Raw genomic sequence first — 23288 nt, forward strand, 5'->3', positions numbered from 1 at the left:
CTCTCTACGACCTCAGGAAGTGGGTGTAAACACCAACTTCCTGTCCCCAGCCGTAAACATCTACTTCCGGTCCCCAGCCCCCCTTTTCAAATCAAGGGGCATGTATTCCCACTTACTTTTTTGCCCCAATTCCAATGGTGGTGGTCCTGTCTCTCTACGACCTCAAGAAGTGGGTGTAAACACCAACTTCCTGTCCCCAGCCGTAAACATCTACTTCCGGTCCCCAGCCCCCCTTTTCAAATCAAGGGGCATGTATTCCCACTTACTTTTTTGCCCCGATTCCAATGGTGGTGGTCCTGTCTCTCTACGACCTCAGGAAGTGGGTGTAAACGCCTACTTCCTGTCCCCAGCCGTAAACGCCTACTTCCGGTCCCCAGCACCCCTTTTCAAATCAAGGGGCATGTATTCCCACTTACTTTTTTGCCCCGATTCCAATGGTGGTGGTCCTGTCTCTCTACGACCTCAAGAAGTGGGTGTAAACACCAACTTCCTGTCCCCAGCCGTAAACATCTACTTCCGGTCCCCAGCCCCCCTTTTCAAATCAAGGGGCATGTATTCCCACTTACTTTTTTGCCCCGATTCCAATGGTGGTGGTCCTGTCTCTCTACGACCTCAGGAAGTGGGTGTAAACGCCTACTTCCTGTCCCCAGCCGTAAACGCCTACTTCCGGTCCCCAGCCCCCCTTTTCAAATCAAGGGGCATGTATTCCCACTTACTTTTTTGCCCCGATTCCAATGGTGGTGGTCCTGTCTCTCTACGACCTCAAGAAGTGGGTGTAAACGCCTACTTCCGGTCCCCAGCCTTAAACGCCTACTTCCGGTCCCCAGACCCCCTTTTCAAATCAAGGGGCATGTATTCCCACTTACTTTTTTGCCCCGATTCCAATGGTGGTGGTCCTGTCTCTCTACGACCTCAGGAAGTGGGTGTAAACGCCTACTTCCTGTCCCCAGCCGTAAACGCCTACTTCCGGTCCCCAGCCCCCCTTTTCAAATCAAGGGGCATGTATTCCCACTTACTTCTTTGCCCCGATTCCAATGGTCGTGGTCCTGTCTCTCTACGACCTCAGGAAGTGGGTGTAAACGCCTACTTCCTGTCCCCAGCCGTAAACGCCTACTTCCGGTCCCCAGCACCCCTTTTCAAATCAAGGGGCATGTATTCCCACTTACTTTTTTGCCCCGATTCCAATGGTGGTGGTCCTGTCTCTCTACGACCTCAGGAAGTGGGTGTAAACGCCTACTTCCTGTCCCCAGCCGTAAACGCCTACTTCCGGTCCCCAGCCCCCCTTTTCAAATCAAGGGGCATGTATTCCCACTTACTTTTTTGCCCCGATTCCAATGGTGGTGGTCCTGTCTCTCTACGACCTCAAGAAGTGGGTGTAAACGCCTACTTCCGGTCCCCAGCCTTAAACGCCTACTTCCGGTCCCCAGACCCCCTTTTCAAATCAAGGGGCATGTATTCCCACTTACTTTTTTGCCCCGATTCCAATGGTGGTGGTCCTGTCTCTCTACGACCTCAGGAAGTGGGTGTAAACGCCTACTTCCTGTCCCCAGCCGTAAACGCCTACTTCCGGTCCCCAGCCCCCCTTTTCAAATCAAGGGGCATGTATTCCCACTTACTTTTTTGCCCCGATTCCAATGGTGGTGGTCCTGTCTCTCTACGACCTCAGGAAGTGGGTGTAAACGCCTACTTCCTGTCCCCAGCCGTAAACGCCTACTTCCGGTCCCCAGCACCCCTTTTCAAATCAAGGGGCATGTATTCCCACTTACTTTTTTGCCCCGATTCCAATGGTGGTGGTCCTGTCTCTCTACGACCTCAAGAAGTGGGTGTAAACACCAACTTCCTGTCCCCAGCCGTAAACATCTACTTCCGGTCCCCAGCCCCCCTTTTCAAATCAAGGGGCATGTATTCCCACTTACTTTTTTGCCCCGATTCCAATGGTGGTGGTCCTGTCTCTCTACGACCTCAGGAAATGGGTGTAAACGCCTACTTCCTGTCCCCAGCCGTAAACGCCTACTTCCGGTCCCCAGCCCCCCTTTTCAAATCAAGGGGCATGTATTCCCACTTACTTTTTTGCCCCGATTCCAATGGTGGTGGTCCTGTCTCTCTACGACCTCAAGAAGTGGGTGTAAACGCCTACTTCCGGTCCCCAGCCTTAAACGCCTACTTCCGGTCCCCAGACCCCCTTTTCAAATCAAGGGGCATGTATTCCCACTTACTTTTTTGCCCCGATTCCAATGGTGGTGGTCCTGTCTCTCTACGACCTCAGGAAGTGGGTGTAAACGCCTACTTCCTGTCCCCAGCCGTAAACGCCTACTTCCGGTCCCCAGCCCCCCTTTTCAAATCAAGGGGCATGTATTCCCACTTACTTCTTTGCCCCGATTCCAATGGTCGTGGTCCTGTCTCTCTACGACCTCAGGAAGTGGGTGTAAACACCAACTTCCTGTCCCCAGCCGTAAACATCTACTTCCGGTCCCCAGACCCCCTTTTCAAATCAAGGGGCATGTATTCCCACTTACTTTTTTGCCCCGATTCCAATGGTGGTGGTCCTGTCTCTCTACGACCTCAGGAAGTGGGTGTAAACGCCTACTTCCTGTCCCCAGCCGTAAACGCCTACTTCCGGTCCCCAGCCCCCCTTTTCAAATTAAGGGGCATGTATTCCCACTTACTTTTTTGCCCCGATTCCAATGGTGGTGGTCCTGTCTCTCTACGACCTCAGGAAGTGGGTGTAAACGCCTACTTCCTGTCCCCAGCCGTAAACGCCTACTTCCGGTCCCCAGCACCCCTTTTCAAATCAAGGGGCATGTATTCCCACTTACTTTTTTGCCCCGATTCCAATGGTGGTGGTCCTGTCTCTCTACGACCTCAAGAAGTGGGTGTAAACACCAACTTCCTGTCCCCAGCCGTAAACATCTACTTCCGGTCCCCAGCCCCCCTTTTCAAATCAAGGGGCATGTATTCCCACTTACTTTTTTGCCCCGATTCCAATGGTGGTGGTCCTGTCTCTCTACGACCTCAGGAAATGGGTGTAAACGCCTACTTCCTGTCCCCAGCCGTAAACGCCTACTTCCGGTCCCCAGCCCCCCTTTTCAAATCAAGGGGCATGTATTCCCACTTACTTTTTTGCCCCGATTCCAATGGTGGTGGTCCTGTCTCTCTACGACCTCAAGAAGTGGGTGTAAACGCCTACTTCCGGTCCCCAGCCTTAAACGCCTACTTCCGGTCCCCAGACCCCCTTTTCAAATCAAGGGGCATGTATTCCCACTTACTTTTTTGCCCCGATTCCAATGGTGGTGGTCCTGTCTCTCTACGACCTCAGGAAGTGGGTGTAAACGCCTACTTCCTGTCCCCAGCCGTAAACGCCTACTTCCGGTCCCCAGCCCCCCTTTTCAAATCAAGGGGCATGTATTCCCACTTACTTCTTTGCCCCGATTCCAATGGTCGTGGTCCTGTCTCTCTACGACCTCAGGAAGTGGGTGTAAACGCCTACTTCCTGTCCCCAGCCGTAAACGCCTACTTCCGGTCCCCAGCACCCCTTTTCAAATCAAGGGGCATGTATTCCCACTTACTTTTTTGCCCCGATTCCAATGGTGGTGGTCCTGTCTCTCTACGACCTCAGGAAGTGGGTGTAAACGCCTACTTCCTGTCCCCAGCCGTAAACGCCTACTTCCGGTCCCCAGCCCCCCTTTTCAAATCAAGGGGCATGTATTCCCACTTACTTTTTTGCCCCGATTCCAATGGTGGTGGTCCTGTCTCTCTACGACCTCAAGAAGTGGGTGTAAACGCCTACTTCCGGTCCCCAGCCTTAAACGCCTACTTCCGGTCCCCAGACCCCCTTTTCAAATCAAGGGGCATGTATTCCCACTTACTTTTTTGCCCCGATTCCAATGGTGGTGGTCCTGTCTCTCTACGACCTCAGGAAGTGGGTGTAAACGCCTACTTCCTGTCCCCAGCCGTAAACGCCTACTTCCGGTCCCCAGCCCCCCTTTTCAAATCAAGGGGCATGTATTCCCACTTACTTCTTTGCCCCGATTCCAATGGTCGTGGTCCTGTCTCTCTACGACCTCAGGAAGTGGGTGTAAACACCAACTTCCTGTCCCCAGCCGTAAACATCTACTTCCGGTCCCCAGCCCCTCTTTTCAAATCAAGGGGCATGTATTCCCACTTACTTTTTTGCCCCGATTCCAATGGTGGTGGTCCTGTCTCTCTACGACCTCAGGAAGTGGGTGTAAACGCCTACTTCCTGTCCCCAGCCGTAAACGCCTACTTCCGGTCCCCAGCCCCCCTTTTCAAATCAAGGGGCATGTATTCCCACTTACTTTTTTGCCCCGATTCCAATGGTGGTGGTCCTGTCTCTCTACGACCTCAAGAAGTGGGTGTAAACGCCTACTTCCGGTCCCCAGCCTTAAACGCCTACTTCCGGTCCCCAGACCCCCTTTTCAAATCAAGGGGCATGTATTCCCACTTACTTTTTTGCCCCGATTCCAATGGTGGTGGTCCTGTCTCTCTACGACCTCAGGAAGTGGGTGTAAACACCTACTTCCTGTCCCCAGCCGTAAACGCCTACTTCCGGTCCCCAGCCCCCCTTTTCAAATCAAGGGGCATGTATTCCCACTTACTTCTTTGCCCCGATTCCAATGGTCGTGGTCCTGTCTCTCTACGACCTCAGGAAGTGGGTGTAAACACCAACTTCCTGTCCCCAGCCGTAAACATCTACTTCCGGTCCCCAGCCCCTCTTTTCAAATCAAGGGGCATGTATTCCCACTTACTTTTTTGCCCCGATTCCAATGGTGGTGGTCCTGTCTCTCTACGACCTCAGGAAGTGGGTGTAAACGCCTACTTCCTGTCCCCAGCCGTAAACGCCTACTTCCGGTCCCCAGCCCCCCTTTTCAAATCAAGGGGCATGTATTCCCACTTACTTTTTTGCCCCGATTCCAATGGTGGTGGTCCTGTCTCTCTACGACCTCAGGAAGTGGGTGTAAACACCAACTTCCTGTCCCCAGCCGTAAACATCTACTTCCGGTCCCCAGCCCCCCTTTTCAAATCAAGGGGCATGTATTCCCACTTACTTTTTTGCCCCGATTCCAATGGTGGTGGTCCTGTCTCTCTACGACCTCAAGAAGTGGGTGTAAACACCAACTTCCTGTCCCCAGCCGTAAACATCTACTTCCGGTCCCCAGCCCCCCTTTTCAAATCAAGGGGCATGTATTCCCACTTACTTTTTTGCCCCGATTCCAATGGTGGTGGTCCTGTCTCTCTACGACCTCAGGAAGTGGGTGTAAACGCCTACTTCCTGTCCCCAGCCGTAAACGCCTACTTCCGGTCCCCAGCACCCCTTTTCAAATCAAGGGGCATGTATTCCCACTTACTTTTTTGCCCCGATTCCAATGGTGGTGGTCCTGTCTCTCTACGACCTCAAGAAGTGGGTGTAAACACCAACTTCCTGTCCCCAGCCGTAAACATCTACTTCCGGTCCCCAGCCCCCCTTTTCAAATCAAGGGGCATGTATTCCCACTTACTTTTTTGCCCCGATTCCAATGGTGGTGGTCCTGTCTCTCTACGACCTCAGGAAGTGGGTGTAAACGCCTACTTCCTGTCCCCAGCCGTAAACGCCTACTTCCGGTCCCCAGCCCCCCTTTTCAAATCAAGGGGCATGTATTCCCACTTACTTTTTTGCCCCGATTCCAATGGTGGTGGTCCTGTCTCTCTACGACCTCAAGAAGTGGGTGTAAACGCCTACTTCCGGTCCCCAGCCTTAAACGCCTACTTCCGGTCCCCAGACCCCCTTTTCAAATCAAGGGGCATGTATTCCCACTTACTTTTTTGCCCCGATTCCAATGGTGGTGGTCCTGTCTCTCTACGACCTCAGGAAGTGGGTGTAAACGCCTACTTCCTGTCCCCAGCCGTAAACGCCTACTTCCGGTCCCCAGCCCCCCTTTTCAAATCAAGGGGCATGTATTCCCACTTACTTCTTTGCCCCGATTCCAATGGTCGTGGTCCTGTCTCTCTACGACCTCAGGAAGTGGGTGTAAACACCAACTTCCTGTCCCCAGCCGTAAACATCTACTTCCGGTCCCCAGCCCCTCTTTTCAAATCAAGGGGCATGTATTCCCACTTACTTTTTTGCCCCGATTCCAATGGTGGTGGTCCTGTCTCTCTACGACCTCAAGAAGTGGGTGTAAACACCAACTTCCTGTCCCCAGCCGTAAACATCTACTTCCGGTCCCCAGCCCCCCTTTTCAAATCAAGGGGCATGTATTCCCACTTACTTTTTTGCCCCGATTCCAATGGTGGTGGTCCTGTCTCTCTACGACCTCAGGAAGTGGGTGTAAACGCCTACTTCCTGTCCCCAGCCGTAAACGCCTACTTCCGGTCCCCAGCCCCCCTTTTCAAATCAAGGGGCATGTATTCCCACTTACTTTTTTGCCCCGATTCCAATGGTGGTGGTCCTGTCTCTCTACGACCTCAAGAAGTGGGTGTAAACGCCTACTTCCTGTCCCCAGCCGTAAACGCCTACTTCCGGTCCCCAGCCCCCCTTTTCAAATCAAGGGGCATGTATTCCCACTTACTTTTTTGCCCCGATTCCAATGGTGGTGGTCCTGTCTCTCTACGACCTCAAGAAGTGGGTGTAAACGCCTACTTCCGGTCCCCAGCCTTAAACGCCTACTTCCGGTCCCCAGACCCCCTTTTCAAATCAAGGGGCATGTATTCCCACTTACTTTTTTGCCCCGATTCCAATGGTGGTGGTCCTGTCTCTCTACGACCTCAGGAAGTGGGTGTAAACGCCTACTTCCTGTCCCCAGCCGTAAACGCCTACTTCCGGTCCCCAGCCCCCCTTTTCAAATCAAGGGGCATGTATTCCCACTTACTTTTTTGCCCCGATTCCAATGGTGGTGGTCCTGTCTCTCTACGACCTCAGGAAGTGGGTGTAAACGCCTACTTCCTGTCCCCAGCCGTAAACGCCTACTTCCGGTCCCCAGCACCCCTTTTCAAATCAAGGGGCATGTATTCCCACTTACTTTTTTGCCCCGATTCCAATGGTGGTGGTCCTGTCTCTCTACGACCTCAAGAAGTGGGTGTAAACACCAACTTCCTGTCCCCAGCCGTAAACATCTACTTCCGGTCCCCAGCCCCCCTTTTCAAATCAAGGGGCATGTATTCCCACTTACTTTTTTGCCCCGATTCCAATGGTGGTGGTCCTGTCTCTCTACGACCTCAGGAAGTGGGTGTAAACGCCTACTTCCTGTCCCCAGCCGTAAACGCCTACTTCCGGTCCCCAGCCCCCCTTTTCAAATCAAGGGGCATGTATTCCCACTTACTTTTTTGCCCCGATTCCAATGGTGGTGGTCCTGTCTCTCTACGACCTCAAGAAGTGGGTGTAAACGCCTACTTCCGGTCCCCAGCCTTAAACGCCTACTTCCGGTCCCCAGACCCCCTTTTCAAATCAAGGGGCATGTATTCCCACTTACTTTTTTGCCCCGATTCCAATGGTGGTGGTCCTGTCTCTCTACGACCTCAGGAAGTGGGTGTAAACGCCTACTTCCTGTCCCCAGCCGTAAACGCCTACTTCCGGTCCCCAGCCCCCCTTTTCAAATCAAGGGGCATGTATTCCCACTTACTTCTTTGCCCCGATTCCAATGGTCGTGGTCCTGTCTCTCTACGACCTCAGGAAGTGGGTGTAAACGCCTACTTCCTGTCCCCAGCCGTAAACGCCTACTTCCGGTCCCCAGCACCCCTTTTCAAATCAAGGGGCATGTATTCCCACTTACTTTTTTGCCCCGATTCCAATGGTGGTGGTCCTGTCTCTCTACGACCTCAGGAAGTGGGTGTAAACGCCTACTTCCTGTCCCCAGCCGTAAACGCCTACTTCCGGTCCCCAGCCCCCCTTTTCAAATCAAGGGGCATGTATTCCCACTTACTTTTTTGCCCCGATTCCAATGGTGGTGGTCCTGTCTCTCTACGACCTCAAGAAGTGGGTGTAAACGCCTACTTCCGGTCCCCAGCCTTAAACGCCTACTTCCGGTCCCCAGACCCCCTTTTCAAATCAAGGGGCATGTATTCCCACTTACTTTTTTGCCCCGATTCCAATGGTGGTGGTCCTGTCTCTCTACGACCTCAGGAAGTGGGTGTAAACGCCTACTTCCTGTCCCCAGCCGTAAACGCCTACTTCCGGTCCCCAGCCCCCCTTTTCAAATCAAGGGGCATGTATTCCCACTTACTTCTTTGCCCCGATTCCAATGGTCCTGGTCCTGTCTCTCTACGACCTCAGGAAGTGGGTGTAAACGCCTACTTCCTGTCCCCAGCCGTAAACGCCTACTTCCGGTCCCCAGCACCCCTTTTCAAATCAAGGGGCATGTATTCCCACTTACTTTTTTGCCCCGATTCCAATGGTGGTGGTCCTGTCTCTCTACGACCTCAAGAAGTGGGTGTAAACGCCTACTTCCGGTCCCCAGCCTTAAACGCCTACTTCCGGTCCCCAGACCCCCTTTTCAAATCAAGGGGCATGTATTCCCACTTACTTTTTTGCCCCGATTCCAATGGTGGTGGTCCTGTCTCTCTACGACCTCAGGAAGTGGGTGTAAACGCCTACTTCCTGTCCCCAGCCGTAAACGCCTACTTCCGGTCCCCAGCCCCCCTTTTCAAATCAAGGGGCATGTATTCCCACTTACTTCTTTGCCCCGATTCCAATGGTCCTGGTCCTGTCTCTCTACGACCTCAGGAAGTGGGTGTAAACGCCTACTTCCTGTCCCCAGCCGTAAACGCCTACTTCCGGTCCCCAGCACCCCTTTTCAAATCAAGGGGCATGTATTCCCACTTACTTTTTTGCCCCGATTCCAATGGTGGTGGTCCTGTCTCTCTACGACCTCAAGAAGTGGGTGTAAACGCCTACTTCCGGTCCCCAGCCTTAAACGCCTACTTCCGGTCCCCAGACCCCCTTTTCAAATCAAGGGGCATGTATTCCCACTTACTTTTTTGCCCCGATTCCAATGGTGGTGGTCCTGTCTCTCTACGACCTCAGGAAGTGGGTGTAAACGCCTACTTCCTGTCCCCAGCCGTAAACGCCTACTTCCGGTCCCCAGCCCCCCTTTTCAAATCAAGGGGCATGTATTCCCACTTACTTTTTTGCCCCGATTCCAATGGTGGTGGTCCTGTCTCTCTACGACCTCAGGAAGTGGGTGTAAACGCCTACTTCCTGTCCCCAGCCGTAAACGCCTACTTCCGGTCCCCAGCACCCCTTTTCAAATCAAGGGGCATGTATTCCCACTTACTTTTTTGCCCCGATTCCAATGGTGGTGGTCCTGTCTCTCTACGACCTCAAGAAGTGGGTGTAAACACCAACTTCCTGTCCCCAGCCGTAAACATCTACTTCCGGTCCCCAGCCCCCCTTTTCAAATCAAGGGGCATGTATTCCCACTTACTTTTTTGCCCCGATTCCAATGGTGGTGGTCCTGTCTCTCTACGACCTCAGGAAGTGGGTGTAAACGCCTACTTCCTGTCCCCAGCCGTAAACGCCTACTTCCGGTCCCCAGCCCCCCTTTTCAAATCAAGGGGCATGTATTCCCACTTACTTCTTTGCCCCGATTCCAATGGTCGTGGTCCTGTCTCTCTACGACCTCAGGAAGTGGGTGTAAACACCAACTTCCTGTCCCCAGCCGTAAACGCCTACTTCCGGTCCCCAGACCCCCTTTTCAAATCAAGGGGCATGTATTCCCACTTACTTTTTTGCCCCGATTCCAATGGTGGTGGTCCTGTCTCTCTACGACCTCAGGAAGTGGGTGTAAACGCCTACTTCCTGTCCCCAGCCGTAAACGCCTACTTCCGGTCCCCAGCCCCCCTTTTCAAATCAAGGGGCATGTATTCCCACTTACTTTTTTGCCCCGATTCCAATGGTGGTGGTCCTGTCTCTCTACGACCTCAGGAAGTGGGTGTAAACGCCTACTTCCTGTCCCCAGCCGTAAACGCCTACTTCCGGTCCCCAGCACCCCTTTTCAAATCAAGGGGCATGTATTCCCACTTACTTTTTTGCCCCGATTCCAATGGTGGTGGTCCTGTCTCTCTACGACCTCAAGAAGTGGGTGTAAACACCAACTTCCTGTCCCCAGCCGTAAACATCTACTTCCGGTCCCCAGACCCCCTTTTCAAATCAAGGGGCATGTATTCCCACTTACTTTTTTGCCCCGATTCCAATGGTGGTGGTCCTGTCTCTCTACGACCTCAGGAAGTGGGTGTAAACACCAACTTCCTGTCCCCAGCCGTAAACGCCTACTTCCGGTCCCCAGACCCCCTTTTCAAATCAAGGGGCATGTATTCCCACTTACTTTTTTGCCCCGATTCCAATGGTGGTGGTCCTGTCTCTCTACGACCTCAGGAAGTGGGTGTAAACGCCTACTTCCTGTCCCCAGCCGTAAACGCCTACTTCCGGTCCCCAGCCCCCCTTTTCAAATCAAGGGGCATGTATTCCCACTTACTTTTTTGCCCCGATTCCAATGGTGGTGGTCCTGTCTCTCTACGACCTCAGGAAGTGGGTGTAAACGCCTACTTCCTGTCCCCAGCCGTAAACGCCTACTTCCGGTCCCCAGCACCCCTTTTCAAATCAAGGGGCATGTATTCCCACTTACTTTTTTGCCCCGATTCCAATGGTGGTGGTCCTGTCTCTCTACGACCTCAAGAAGTGGGTGTAAACACCAACTTCCTGTCCCCAGCCGTAAACATCTACTTCCGGTCCCCAGCCCCCCTTTTCAAATCAAGGGGCATGTATTCCCACTTACTTTTTTGCCCCGATTCCAATGGTGGTGGTCCTGTCTCTCTACGACCTCAGGAAGTGGGTGTAAACGCCTACTTCCTGTCCCCAGCCGTAAACGCCTACTTCCGGTCCCCAGCCCCCCTTTTCAAATCAAGGGGCATGTATTCCCACTTACTTCTTTGCCCCGATTCCAATGGTCGTGGTCCTGTCTCTCTACGACCTCAGGAAGTGGGTGTAAACACCAACTTCCTGTCCCCAGCCGTAAACATCTACTTCCGGTCCCCAGCCCCTCTTTTCAAATCAAGGGGCATGTATTCCCACTTACTTTTTTGCCCCGATTCCAATGGTGGTGGTCCTGTCTCTCTACGACCTCAGGAAGTGGGTGTAAACGCCTACTTCCTGTCCCCAGCCGTAAACGCCTACTTCCGGTCCCCAGCCCCCCTTTTCAAATCAAGGGGCATGTATTCCCACTTACTTTTTTGCCCCGATTCCAATGGTGGTGGTCCTGTCTCTCTACGACCTCAGGAAGTGGGTGTAAACACCAACTTCCTGTCCCCAGCCGTAAACATCTACTTCCGGTCCCCAGCCCCCCTTTTCAAATCAAGGGGCATGTATTCCCACTTACTTTTTTGCCCCGATTCCAATGGTGGTGGTCCTGTCTCTCTACGACCTCAAGAAGTGGGTGTAAACACCAACTTCCTGTCCCCAGCCGTAAACATCTACTTCCGGTCCCCAGCCCCCCTTTTCAAATCAAGGGGCATGTATTCCCACTTACTTTTTTGCCCCGATTCCAATGGTGGTGGTCCTGTCTCTCTACGACCTCAGGAAGTGGGTGTAAACGCCTACTTCCTGTCCCCAGCCGTAAACGCCTACTTCCGGTCCCCAGCACCCCTTTTCAAATCAAGGGGCATGTATTCCCACTTACTTTTTTGCCCCGATTCCAATGGTGGTGGTCCTGTCTCTCTACGACCTCAAGAAGTGGGTGTAAACACCAACTTCCTGTCCCCAGCCGTAAACATCTACTTCCGGTCCCCAGCCCCCCTTTTCAAATCAAGGGGCATGTATTCCCACTTACTTTTTTGCCCCGATTCCAATGGTGGTGGTCCTGTCTCTCTACGACCTCAAGAAGTGGGTGTAAACGCCTACTTCCGGTCCCCAGCCTTAAACGCCTACTTCCGGTCCCCAGACCCCCTTTTCAAATCAAGGGGCATGTATTCCCACTTACTTTTTTGCCCCGATTCCAATGGTGGTGGTCCTGTCTCTCTACGACCTCAGGAAGTGGGTGTAAACGCCTACTTCCTGTCCCCAGCCGTAAACGCCTACTTCCGGTCCCCAGCCCCCCTTTTCAAATCAAGGGGCATGTATTCCCACTTACTTCTTTGCCCCGATTCCAATGGTCGTGGTCCTGTCTCTCTACGACCTCAGGAAGTGGGTGTAAACACCAACTTCCTGTCCCCAGCCGTAAACATCTACTTCCGGTCCCCAGCCCCTCTTTTCAAATCAAGGAGCATGTATTCCCACTTACTTTTTTGCCCCGATTCCAATGGTGGTGGTCCTGTCTCTCTACGACCTCAAGAAGTGGGTGTAAACACCAACTTCCTGTCCCCAGCCGTAAACATCTACTTCCGGTCCCCAGCCCCCCTTTTCAAATCAAGGGGCATGTATTCCCACTTACTTTTTTGCCCCGATTCCAATGGTGGTGGTCCTGTCTCTCTACGACCTCAGGAAGTGGGTGTAAACGCCTACTTCCTGTCCCCAGCCGTAAACGCCTACTTCCGGTCCCCAGCCCCCCTTTTCAAATCAAGGGGCATGTATTCCCACTTACTTTTTTGCCCCGATTCCAATGGTGGTGGTCCTGTCTCTCTACGACCTCAAGAAGTGGGTGTAAACGCCTACTTCCTGTCCCCAGCCGTAAACGCCTACTTCCGGTCCCCAGCCCCCCTTTTCAAATCAAGGGGCATGTATTCCCACTTACTTTTTTGCCCCGATTCCAATGGTGGTGGTCCTGTCTCTCTACGACCTCAAGAAGTGGGTGTAAACGCCTACTTCCGGTCCCCAGCCTTAAACGCCTACTTCCGGTCCCCAGACCCCCTTTTCAAATCAAGGGGCATGTATTCCCACTTACTTTTTTGCCCCGATTCCAATGGTGGTGGTCCTGTCTCTCTACGACCTCAGGAAGTGGGTGTAAACGCCTACTTCCTGTCCCCAGCCGTAAACGCCTACTTCCGGTCCCCAGCCCCCCTTTTCAAATCAAGGGGCATGTATTCCCACTTACTTCTTTGCCCCGATTCCAATGGTCGTGGTCCTGTCTCTCTACGACCTCAGGAAGTGGGTGTAAACACCAACTTCCTGTCCCCAGCCGTAAACATCTACTTCCGGTCCCCAGCCCCTCTTTTCAAATCAAGGGGCATGTATTCCCACTTACTTTTTTGCCCCGATTCCAATGGTGGTGGTCCTGTCTCTCTACGACCTCAGGAAGTGGGTGTAAACGCCTACTTCCTGTCCCCAGCCGTAAACGCCTACTTCCGGTCCCCAGCCCCCCTTTTCAAATCAAGGGGCATGTATTCCCACTTACTTCTTTGCCCCGATTCCAATGGTCGTGGTCCTGTCTCTCTACGACCTCAGGAAGTGGGTGTAAACACCAACTTCCTGTCCCCAGCCGTAAACATCTACTTCCGGTCCCCAGCCCCTCTTTTCAAATCAAGGGGCATGTATTCCCACTTACTTTTTTGCCCCGATTCCAATGGTGGTGGTCCTGTCTCTCTACGACCTCAAGAAGTGGGTGTAAACACCAACTTCCTGTCCCCAGCCGTAAACATCTACTTCCGGTCCCCAGCCCCCCTTTTCAAATCAAGGGGCATGTATTCCCACTTACTTTTTTGCCCCGATTCCAATGGTGGTGGTCCTGTCTCTCTACGACCTCAGGAAGTGGGTGTAAACGCCTACTTCCTGTCCCCAGCCGTAAACGCCTACTTCCGGTCCCCAGCCCCCCTTTTCAAATCAAGGGGCATGTATTCCCACTTACTTTTTTGCCCCGATTCCAATGGTGGTGGTCCTGTCTCTCTACGACCTCAAGAAGTGGGTGTAAACGCCTACTTCCTGTCCCCAGCCGTAAACGCCTACTTCCGGTCCCCAGCCCCCCTTTTCAAATCAAGGGGCATGTATTCCCACTTACTTTTTTGCCCCGATTCCAATGGTGGTGGTCCTGTCTCTCTACGACCTCAAGAAGTGGGTGTAAACGCCTACTTCCGGTCCCCAGCCTTAAACGCCTACTTCCGGTCCCCAGACCCCCTTTTCAAATCAAGGGGCATGTATTCCCACTTACTTTTTTGCCCCGATTCCAATGGTGGTGGTCCTGTCTCTCTACGACCTCAGGAAGTGGGTGTAAACGCCTACTTCCTGTCCCCAGCCGTAAACGCCTACTTCCGGTCCCCAGCCCCCCTTTTCAAATCAAGGGGCATGTATTCCCACTTACTTCTTTGCCCCGATTCCAATGGTCGTGGTCCTGTCTCTCTACGACCTCAGGAAGTGGGTGTAAACGCCTACTTCCTGTCCCCAGCCGTAAACGCCTACTTCCGGTCCCCAGCACCCCTTTTCAAATCAAGGGGCATGTATTCCCACTTACTTTTTTGCCCCGATTCCAATGGTGGTGGTCCTGTCTCTCTACGACCTCAGGAAGTGGGTGTAAACGCCTACTTCCTGTCCCCAGCCGTAAACGCCTACTTCCGGTCCCCAGCCCCCCTTTTCAAATCAAGGGGCATGTATTCCCACTTACTTTTTTGCCCCGATTCCAATGGTGGTGGTCCTGTCTCTCTACGACCTCAAGAAGTGGGTGTAAACGCCTACTTCCGGTCCCCAGCCTTAAACGCCTACTTCCGGTCCCCAGACCCCCTTTTCAAATCAAGGGGCATGTATTCCCACTTACTTTTTTGCCCCGATTCCAATGGTGGTGGTCCTGTCTCTCTACGACCTCAAGAAGTGGGTGTAAACACCAACTTCCTGTCCCCAGCCGTAAACATCTACTTCCGGTCCCCAGCCCCCCTTTTCAAATCAAGGGGCATGTATTCCCACTTACTTTTTTGCCCCGATTCCAATGGTGGTGGTCCTGTCTCTCTACGACCTCAGGAAGTGGGTGTAAACGCCTACTTCCTGTCCCCAGCCGTAAACGCCTACTTCCGGTCCCCAGCCCCCCTTTTCAAATCAAGGGGCATGTATTCCCACTTACTTCTTTGCCCCGATTCCAATGGTCGTGGTCCTGTCTCTCTACGACCTCAGGAAGTGGGTGTAAACACCAACTTCCTGTCCCCAGCCGTAAACATCTACTTCCGGTCCCCAGCCCCTCTTTTCAAATCAAGGGGCATGTATTCCCACTTACTTTTTTGCCCCGATTCCAATGGTGGTGGTCCTGTCTCTCTACGACCTCAGGAAGTGGGTGTAAACGCCTACTTCCTGTCCCCAGCCGTAAACGCCTACTTCCGGTCCCCAGCCCCCCTTTTCAAATCAAGGGGCATGTATTCCCACTTACTTTTTTGCCCCGATTCCAATGGTGGTGGTCCTGTCTCTCTACGACCTCAGGAAGTGGGTGTAAACACCAACTTCCTGTCCCCAGCCGTAAACATCTACTTCCGGTCCCCAGCCCCCCTTTTCAAATCAAGGGGCATGTATTCCCACTTACTTTTTTGCCCCGATTCCAATGGTGGTGGTCCTGTCTCTCTACGACCTCAAGAAGTGGGTGTAAACACCAACTTCCTGTCCCCAGCCGTAAACATCTACTTCCGGTCCCCAGCCCCCCTTTTCAAATCAAGGGGCATGTATTCCCACTTACTTTTTTGCCCCGATTCCAATGGTGGTGGTCCTGTCTCTCTACGACCTCAGGAAGTGGGTGTAAACGCCTACTTCCTGTCCCCAGCCGTAAACGCCTACTTCCGGTCCCCAGCACCCCTTTTCAAATCAAGGGGCATGTATTCCCACTTACTTTTTTGCCCCGATTCCAATGGTGGTGGTCCTGTCTCTCTACGACCTCAAGAAGTGGGTGTAAACACCAACTTCCTGTCCCCAGCCGTAAACATCTACTTCCGGTCCCCAGCCCCCCTTTTCAAATCAAGGGGCATGTATTCCCACTTACTTTTTTGCCCCGATTCCAATGGTGGTGGTCCTGTCTCTCTACGACCTCAGGAAGTGGGTGTAAACGCCTACTTCCTGTCCCCAGCCGTAAACGCCTACTTCCGGTCCCCAGCCCCCCTTTTCAAATCAAGGGGCATGTATTCCCACTTACTTTTTTGCCCCGATTCCAATGGTGGTGGTCCTGTCTCTCTACGACCTCAAGAAGTGGGTGTAAACGCCTACTTCCGGTCCCCAGCCTTAAACGCCTACTTCCGGTCCCCAGACCCCCTTTTCAAATCAAGGGGCATGTATTCCCACTTACTTTTTTGCCCCGATTCCAATGGTGGTGGTCCTGTCTCTCTACGACCTCAGGAAGTGGGTGTAAACGCCTACTTCCTGTCCCCAGCCGTAAACGCCTACTTCCGGTCCCCAGCCCCCCTTTTCAAATCAAGGGGCATGTATTCCCACTTACTTCTTTGCCCCGATTCCAATGGTCGTGGTCCTGTCTCTCTACGACCTCAGGAAGTGGGTGTAAACACCAACTTCCTGTCCCCAGCCGTAAACATCTACTTCCGGTCCCCAGCCCCTCTTTTCAAATCAAGGGGCATGTATTCCCACTTACTTTTTTGCCCCGATTCCAATGGTGGTGGTCCTGTCTCTCTACGACCTCAAGAAGTGGGTGTAAACACCAACTTCCTGTCCCCAGCCGTAAACATCTACTTCCGGTCCCCAGCCCCCCTTTTCAAATCAAGGGGCATGTATTCCCACTTACTTTTTTGCCCCGATTCCAATGGTGGTGGTCCTGTCTCTCTACGACCTCAGGAAGTGGGTGTAAACGCCTACTTCCTGTCCCCAGCCGTAAACGCCTACTTCCGGTCCCCAGCCCCCCTTTTCAAATCAAGGGGCATGTATTCCCACTTACTTTTTTGCCCCGATTCCAATGGTGGTGGTCCTGTCTCTCTACGACCTCAAGAAGTGGGTGTAAACGCCTACTTCCTGTCCCCAGCCGTAAACGCCTACTTCCGGTCCCCAGCCCCCCTTTTCAAATCAAGGGGCATGTATTCCCACTTACTTTTTTGCCCCGATTCCAATGGTGGTGGTCCTGTCTCTCTACGACCTCAAGAAGTGGGTGTAAACGCCTACTTCCGGTCCCCAGCCTTAAACGCCTACTTCCGGTCCCCAGACCCCCTTTTCAAATCAAGGGGCATGTATTCCCACTTACTTTTTTGCCCCGATTCCAATGGTGGTGGTCCTGTCTCTCTACGACCTCAGGAAGTGGGTGTAAACGCCTACTTCCTGTCCCCAGCCGTAAACGCCTACTTCCGGTCCCCAGCCCCCCTTTTCAAATCAAGGGGCATGTATTCCCACTTACTTCTTTGCCCCGATTCCAATGGTCGTGGTCCTGTCTCTCTACGACCTCAGGAAGTGGGTGTAAACGCCTACTTCCTGTCCCCAGCCGTAAACGCCTACTTCCGGTCCCCAGCACCCCTTTTCAAATCAAGGGGCATGTATTCCCACTTACTTTTTTGCCCCGATTCCAATGGTGGTGGTCCTGTCTCTCTACGACCTCAGGAAGTGGGTGTAAACGCCTACTTCCTGTCCCCAGCCGTAAACGCCTACTTCCGGTCCCCAGACCCCCTTTTCAAATCAAGGGGCATGTATTCCCACTTACTTTTTTGCCCCGATTCCAATGGTGGTGGTCCTGTCTCTCTACGACCTCAGGAAGTGGGTGTAAACGCCTACTTCCTGTCCCCAGCCGTAAACGCCTACTTCCGGTCCCCAGCCCCCCTTTTCAAATCAAGGGGCATGTATTCCCACTTACTTTTTTGCCCCGATTCCAATGGTGGTGGTCCTGTCTCTCTACGACCTCAGGAAGTGGGTGTAAACGCCTACTTCCTGTCCCCAGCCGTAAACGCCTACTTCCGGTCCCCAGCACCCCTTTTCAAATCAAGGGGCATGTATTCCCACTTACTTTTTTGCCCCGATTCCAATGGTGGTGGTCCTGTCTCTCTACGACCTCAAGAAGTGGGTGTAAACACCAACTTCCTGTCCCCAGCCGTAAACATCTACTTCCGGTCCCCAGCCCCCCTTTTCAAATCAAGGGGCATGTATTCCCACTTACTTTTTTGCCCCGATTCCAATGGTGGTGGTCCTGTCTCTCTACGACCTCAGGAAGTGGGTGTAAACGCCTACTTCCTGTCCCCAGCCGTAAACGCCTACTTCCGGTCCCCAGCCCCCCTTTTCAAATCAAGGGGCATGTATTCCCACTTACTTTTTTGCCCCGATTCCAATGGTGGTGGTCCTGTCTCTCTACGACCTCAAGAAGTGGGTGTAAACGCCTACTTCCGGTCCCCAGCCTTAAACGCCTACTTCCGGTCCCCAGACCCCCTTTTCAAATCAAGGGGCATGTATTCCCACTTACTTTTTTGCCCCGATTCCAATGGTGGTGGTCCTGTCTCTCTACGACCTCAGGAAGTGGGTGTAAACGCCTACTTCCTGTCCCCAGCCGTAAACGCCTACTTCCGGTCCCCAGCCCCCCTTTTCAAATCAAGGGGCATGTATTCCCACTTACTTCTTTGCCCCGATTCCAATGGTCGTGGTCCTGTCTCTCTACGACCTCAGGAAGTGGGTGTAAACGCCTACTTCCTGTCCCCAGCCGTAAACGCCTACTTCCGGTCCCCAGCACCCCTTTTCAAATCAAGGGGCATGTATTCCCACTTACTTTTTTGCCCCGATTCCAATGGTGGTGGTCCTGTCTCTCTACGACCTCAGGAAGTGGGTGTAAACGCCTACTTCCTGTCCCCAGCCGTAAACGCCTACTTCCGGTCCCCAGCCCCCCTTTTCAAATCAAGGGGCATGTATTCCCACTTACTTTTTTGCCCCGATTCCAATGGTGGTGGTCCTGTCTCTCTACGACCTCAAGAAGTGGGTGTAAACGCCTACTTCCGGTCCCCAGCCTTAAACGCCTACTTCCGGTCCCCAGACCCCCTTTTCAAATCAAGGGGCATGTATTCCCACTTACTTTTTTGCCCCGATTCCAATGGTGGTGGTCCTGTCTCTCTACGACCTCAGGAAGTGGGTGTAAACGCCTACTTCCTGTCCCCAGCCGTAAACGCCTACTTCCGGTCCCCAGCCCCCCTTTTCAAATCAAGGGGCATGTATTCCCACTTACTTTTTTGCCCCGATTCCAATGGTGGTGGTCCTGTCTCTCTACGACCTCAGGAAGTGGGTGTAAACGCCTACTTCCTGTCCCCAGCCGTAAACGCCTACTTCCGGTCCCCAGCACCCCTTTTCAAATCAAGGGGCATGTATTCCCACTTACTTTTTTGCCCCGATTCCAATGGTGGTGGTCCTGTCTCTCTACGACCTCAAGAAGTGGGTGTAAACACCAACTTCCTGTCCCCAGCCGTAAACATCTACTTCCGGTCCCCAGCCCCCCTTTTCAAATCAAGGGGCATGTATTCCCACTTACTTTTTTGCCCCGATTCCAATGGTGGTGGTCCTGTCTCTCTACGACCTCAGGAAGTGGGTGTAAACGCCTACTTCCTGTCCCCAGCCGTAAACGCCTACTTCCGGTCCCCAGCCCCCCTTTTCAAATCAAGGGGCATGTATTCCCACTTACTTTTTTGCCCCGATTCCAATGGTGGTGGTCCTGTCTCTCTACGACCTCAAGAAGTGGGTGTAAACGCCTACTTCCGGTCCCCAGCCTTAAACGCCTACTTCCGGTCCCCAGACCCCCTTTTCAAATCAAGGGGCATGTATTCCCACTTACTTTTTTGCCCCGATTCCAATGGTGGTGGTCCTGTCTCTCTACGACCTCAGGAAGTGGGTGTAAACGCCTACTTCCTGTCCCCAGCCGTAAACGCCTACTTCCGGTCCCCAGCCCCCCTTTTCAAATCAAGGGGCATGTATTCCCACTTACTTCTTTGCCCCGATTCCAATGGTCGTGGTCCTGTCTCTCTACGACCTCAGGAAGTGGGTGTAAACGCCTACTTCCTGTCCCCAGCCGTAAACGCCTACTTCCGGTCCCCAGCACCCCTTTTCAAATCAAGGGGCATGTATTCCCACTTACTTTTTTGCCCCGATTCCAATGGTGGTGGTCCTGTCTCTCTACGACCTCAGGAAGTGGGTGTAAACGCCTACTTCCTGTCCCCAGCCGTAAACGCCTACTTCCGGTCCCCAGCCCCCCTTTTCAAATCAAGGGGCATGTATTCCCACTTACTTTTTTGCCCCGATTCCAATGGTGGTGGTCCTGTCTCTCTACGACCTCAAGAAGTGGGTGTAAACGCCTACTTCCGGTCCCCAGCCTTAAACGCCTACTTCCGGTCCCCAGACCCCCTTTTCAAATCAAGGGGCATGTATTCCCACTTACTTTTTTGCCCCGATTCCAATGGTGGTGGTCCTGTCTCTCTACGACCTCAGGAAGTGGGTGTAAACGCCTACTTCCTGTCCCCAGCCGTAAACGCCTACTTCCGGTCCCCAGCCCCCCTTTTCAAATCAAGGGGCATGTATTCCCACTTACTTTTTTGCCCCGATTCCAATGGTGGTGGTCCTGTCTCTCTACGACCTCAAGAAGTGGGTGTAAACGCCTACTTCCGGTCCCCAGCCTTAAACGCCTACTTCCGGTCCCCAGACCCCCTTTTCAAATCAAGGGGCATGTATTCCCACTTACTTTTTTGCCCCGATTCCAATGGTGGTGGTCCTGTCTCTCTACGACCTCAGGAAGTGGGTGTAAACGCCTACTTCCTGTCCCCAGCCGTAAACGCCTACTTCCGGTCCCCAGCCCCCCTTTTCAAATCAAGGGGCATGTATTCCCACTTACTTCTTTGCCCCGATTCCAATGGTCGTGGTCCTGTCTCTCTACGACCTCAGGAAGTGGGTGTAAACGCCTACTTCCTGTCCCCAGCCGTAAACGCCTACTTCCGGTCCCCAGCACCCCTTTTCAAATCAAGGGGCATGTATTCCCACTTACTTTTTTGCCCCGATTCCAATGGTGGTGGTCCTGTCTCTCTACGACCTCAGGAAGTGGGTGTAAACGCCTACTTCCTGTCCCCAGCCGTAAACGCCTACTTCCGGTCCCCAGCCCCCCTTTTCAAATCAAGGGGCATGTATTCCCACTTACTTTTTTGCCCCGATTCCAATGGTGGTGGTCCTGTCTCTCTACGACCTCAAGAAGTGGGTGTAAACGCCTACTTCCGGTCCCCAGCCTTAAACGCCTACTTCCGGTCCCCAGACCCCCTTTTCAAATCAAGGGGCATGTATTCCCACTTACTTTTTTGCCCCGATTCCAATGGTGGTGGTCCTGTCTCTCTACGACCTCAGGAAGTGGGTGTAAACGCCTACTTCCTGTCCCCAGCCGTAAACGCCTACTTCCGGTCCCCAGCCCCCCTTTTCAAATCAAGGGGCATGTATTCCCACTTACTTTTTTGCCCCGATTCCAATGGTGGTGGTCCTGTCTCTCTACGACCTCAGGAAGTGGGTGTAAACGCCTACTTCCTGTCCCCAGCCGTAAACGCCTACTTCCGGTCCCCAGCACCCCTTTTCAAATCAAGGGGCATGTATTCCCACTTACTTTTTTGCCCCGATTCCAATGGTGGTGGTCCTGTCTCTCTACGACCTCAAGAAGTGGGTGTAAACACCAACTTCCTGTCCCCAGCCGTAAACATCTACTTCCGGTCCCCAGCCCCCCTTTTCAAATCAAGGGGCATGTATTCCCACTTACTTTTTTGCCCCGATTCCAATGGTGGTGGTCCTGTCTCTCTACGACCTCAGGAAGTGGGTGTAAACGCCTACTTCCTGTCCCCAGCCGTAAACGCCTACTTCCGGTCCCCAGCCCCCCTTTTCAAATCAAGGGGCATGTATTCCCACTTACTTTTTTGCCCCGATTCCAATGGTGGTGGTCCTGTCTCTCTACGACCTCAAGAAGTGGGTGTAAACGCCTACTTCCGGTCCCCAGCCTTAAACGCCTACTTCCGGTCCCCAGACCCCCTTTTCAAATCAAGGGGCATGTATTCCCACTTACTTTTTTGCCCCGATTCCAATGGTGGTGGTCCTGTCTCTCTACGACCTCAGGAAGTGGGTGTAAACGCCTACTTCCTGTCCCCAGCCGTAAACGCCTACTTCCGGTCCCCAGCCCCCCTTTTCAAATCAAGGGGCATGTATTCCCACTTACTTCTTTGCCCCGATTCCAATGGTCGTGGTCCTGTCTCTCTACGACCTCAGGAAGTGGGTGTAAACGCCTACTTCCTGTCCCCAGCCGTAAACGCCTACTTCCGGTCCCCAGCACCCCTTTTCAAATCAAGGGGCATGTATTCCCACTTACTTTTTTGCCCCGATTCCAATGGTGGTGGTCCTGTCTCTCTACGACCTCAGGAAGTGGGTGTAAACGCCTACTTCCTGTCCCCAGCCGTAAACGCCTACTTCCGGTCCCCAGCCCCCCTTTTCAAATCAAGGGGCATGTATTCCCACTTACTTTTTTGCCCCGATTCCAATGGTGGTGGTCCTGTCTCTCTACGACCTCAAGAAGTGGGTGTAAACGCCTACTTCCGGTCCCCAGCCTTAAACGCCTACTTCCGGTCCCCAGACCCCCTTTTCAAATCAAGGGGCATGTATTCCCACTTACTTTTTTGCCCCGATTCCAATGGTGGTGGTCCTGTCTCTCTACGACCTCAGGAAGTGGGTGTAAACGCCTACTTCCTGTCCCCAGCCGTAAACGCCTACTTCCGGTCCCCAGCCCCCCTTTTCAAATCAAGGGGCATGTATTCCCACTTACTTCTTTGCCCCGATTCCAATGGTCGTGGTCCTGTCTCTCTACGACCTCAGGAAGTGGGTGTAAACACCAACTTCCTGTCCCCAGCCGTAAACATCTACTTCCGGTCCCCAGCCCCTCTTTTCAAATCAAGGGGCATGTATTCCCACTTACTTTTTTGCCCCGATTCCAATGGTGGTGGTCCTGTCTCTCTACGACCTCAAGAAGTGGGTGTAAACACCAACTTCCTGTCCCCAGCCGTAAACATCTACTTCCGGTCCCCAGCCCCCCTTTTCAAATCAAGGGGCATGTATTCCCACTTACTTTTTTGCCCCGATTCCAATGGTGGTGGTCCTGTCTCTCTACGACCTCAGGAAGTGGGTGTAAACGCCTACTTCCTGTCCCCAGCCGTAAACGCCTACTTCCGGTCCCCAGCCCCCCTTTTCAAATCAAGGGGCATGTATTCCCACTTACTTTTTTGCCCCGATTCCAATGGTGGTGGTCCTGTCTCTCTACGACCTCAAGAAGTGGGTGTAAACGCCTACTTCCTGTCCCCAGCCGTAAACGCCTACTTCCGGTCCCCAGCCCCCCTTTTCAAATCAAGGGGCATGTATTCCCACTTACTTTTTTGCCCCGATTCCAATGGTGGTGGTCCTGTCTCTCTACGACCTCAAGAAGTGGGTGTAAACGCCTACT

This window comes from Protomyctophum parallelum, assembly GCF_964188405.1.
Source record: "Protomyctophum parallelum genome assembly, chromosome: 7".
Lineage (NCBI taxonomy): Eukaryota > Metazoa > Chordata > Actinopteri > Myctophiformes > Myctophidae > Protomyctophum > Protomyctophum parallelum.